The sequence below is a fragment of the Hipposideros armiger genome, unplaced genomic scaffold, assembly GCF_001890085.2.
Source record: "Hipposideros armiger isolate ML-2016 unplaced genomic scaffold, ASM189008v1 scaffold_499, whole genome shotgun sequence".
Classification (NCBI taxonomy): domain Eukaryota; kingdom Metazoa; phylum Chordata; class Mammalia; order Chiroptera; family Hipposideridae; genus Hipposideros; species Hipposideros armiger.
Genome location: NW_017731849.1, coordinates 1404352 through 1407389, shown reverse-complemented (window position 1 = coordinate 1407389; position 3038 = coordinate 1404352).

Here is a 3038-nt window from a genome sequence, read left to right as displayed (position 1 = left end):
CTAGTATCTCTCTAGAAGAAAATTATTCCTATTTAAAACAGATATTCTATTTGTTTTTCCTTCGGTGAAGGAGAACCCTGGTCATTACTATCGTTTTTGAGACATCTTTAACCTGTGACTTTGGAAATGGTCATTATATTCCCTTGACCTTCTCCTTTCTAGCTGAGTAATCTCTTAAACATAGACCTCATTGTCCACCTCAAATCCTTCTTGTTTTTAGCAAACTTTCAAGGTTGGGAAATTGATATGTCTCCCGAATATTAAACACATATGTTGTGTTCTTTATGCAGCTATACAAGTATCTTTTCTGCTCCAAACTTTGGCCTCCCTGCAGTTGCCTTATCACAAGTGTATTCATTTCTCAATGAAGATACATTCCATACTTATATTGTTTCAGATGCTGGGCTGGGCACTAGAGTTCTAGAGCTAAGTTCCAGACCCTCTTTTCCACAAACCTACAGTTTAGTAAAGAAGACAAGGAAATGAAAAATTATAGTACAGCATGGTAACTTGAATCGTACCAGTTAGTCCAAAATGATCTAGAGTTCTGACTAATCCAGAGCTGGTCCTACATCAGATTCAGCCCACTCAAAGGATCTATAATAAAAACAAATACTCTTTATTGGTGGAAGAAGTCTTTCAGAGATGCTTATTTTACTTGGTAATAAATGTTTTCTTTTTCAAAATGTATTCATTAAAATTGAGGTCAATGGAGAGCTGCTCTTCATAAGCAGGGAAGTATTTTGCTATGATCAGTTACTCTGAAGGTTATGAAGTCAGCATAAAATCCCAATAATGTTATAGACTTAAAAAATGAACACAGAGCAGGAAAATTTTATGGGTATGGACCAAGAAATATCAAGATGAAAAACATGGGGGTTATTAATCATCCATAAGGCCTGGCCAGAAGATTATTGGATAGTGGAACTTTCCATGACCCCAAAAATCATCCTTCCTTCAGGGCTTTCCTCCCTGGTGTGTAGTAACTGTTACAATAATTGTGGGATTATTAAACAAGCCAAAAGGAGGCATGTATACAACTATAAAATGTCTTTTATAATTTTTGAAGTAACCTCAGCTATGAGGCCGAGCATTTTTAATACAGACAAAGAATAGAGTCCTACTTTTGTTTTTGGTAATATCTGATTCAATAAACATATCTGACTTAGTGCCCACTTGGGTGGTAAATCAGCATTTTTATTCCCATTAAACAAATTAGTTACTCTTATATCTTTAACAAAATGTTCCAATAAATCTATCTAGAACAGGATGTATAAATATAATCAATAAAAGGTATTTCACGTATTTATTGATTGAAGGTGTGTTTCATATATGCTTCTGAGAGCTAATGTTTATGTACTTATAGAACTTGAAGTCTCTGTGTTAAGAAACATAAAATGGAAATGTGCCTTTTTGTTTGTTGATAAAGATTATCTGTACTAGCAAAGTGAAATGCAGCATTAAATAATTGCCCAGTCTATTCAATCATCATGAATGGAAAATCTAGTTATTGTTACCTGTCTTATGGCAGCACTTTTATTTTGCTTTACTTATCTCAGTAATTATTTGAGTTCTCTGGGTGTTTTTGTTTTGTTTTGTTTTGTTTGTTTGGTATTGTGGTATTGTTGTTATTTGTTTGTTTTAATTCAGACATAGTAAGACAGCAAGTTAGGAAGTCTCTTTCTTCAATTTTTTTGGCGGCAAGGACAGATGATGCCATATCTGATGGGGGTCCACAGGAGGATTTACCACATATGGTGATGTGCCCTGACATAGACTGAGTATCCCGTGTCATTTGGAGCAGGCATTGCTCCAAATAAGATACAGGAGCTCATCTGGTCCTCCCCAACAGACCAGTGAGGCACTACCTTATATTTTTACAATGAGGAAACTGAGACACAGATGGCTAAGTAACTTGTCAAAGCCCTCCAGACTAAAGTGAAACCAATATTCTCACTGTATTTCCTATGTTCTTACTCTTAAACTGTTGGCCACACATTGACCACGTAGGTCCTTCAGTCGTTAGTTTGGTTGCACATAATATTTCTAAAGTTATTCCTGATGGTTTTCATACGACATTCAAGATTAAAAGTGGAAAAGGATTCACTGTATCATCAAATTCATCCTCACCAAGAACTAATAAAAGTATATTCCCTATAGCATTTTTTTTTCAAAGCAATTTAGTCAGTTTTATTAAGATCAGTTTATGTGGACCTCATTTAATTGATCGAATTTCTGCCTGTTTTCTTGGAATACTTCTCTAAAGCCTTTAATAAACCTGACTAATATAATGACACTTCTCTATTATAAAACTATTTCTCTTTATTATGATATTCCCTTATTCCTTTTTCTATTAACAACATAGACTGACCCTAAATAATTCTTTTTCTAATGAGTCATGGTGACACCTAGTTTTTATAAAGGCCGGAAATCAACATCCACATCCTGGCTTTGTAGGATAGGAACCATTTTAAATAGAAACATATTTGATGTAATTTTAAAGTGACCTCTTCTTGCCCCAAATTTAGACTGGGGGAAACTGTCAGCTTAAATCCTTCTAATTTTATTTAATAACCACCATTCTGAGGATACCTAGAATACTTGAGGACACGATAAATAAACATTTATGGTGTTCTCACTATGTGCAAGATAATTATTGATTGTATGTTTCTGAAGCAGTATGAAATACTGACCCTACCAGCAAGGAATTTACAATTCAGTTAACATGTCACATATGTACAGTGAGTGTATAAGGCAGTAAAAGCCCAGTGAGGGATGCAGACACTACTTGCTATAGAAATGAGTTCAGAGGCACCATGGATCACCTTTTATCTTTCCCTAAGGCTTTCAGGATGAAGTAGGGTTTCAGCAAGTTCCCAAAACAAAAGTTGGAATCAGCTGGAGAAGCACTTGAGACCAAAGAAGAACCAGCCTTTAGAGCAGTGGTTCTCAACCTGTGGGTCACGACCCCTTTGGGGGTCGAATGACCCTTTCACAGGAGTCGCCTAAGACCATCGGAAAACAAAAAGATATTTACA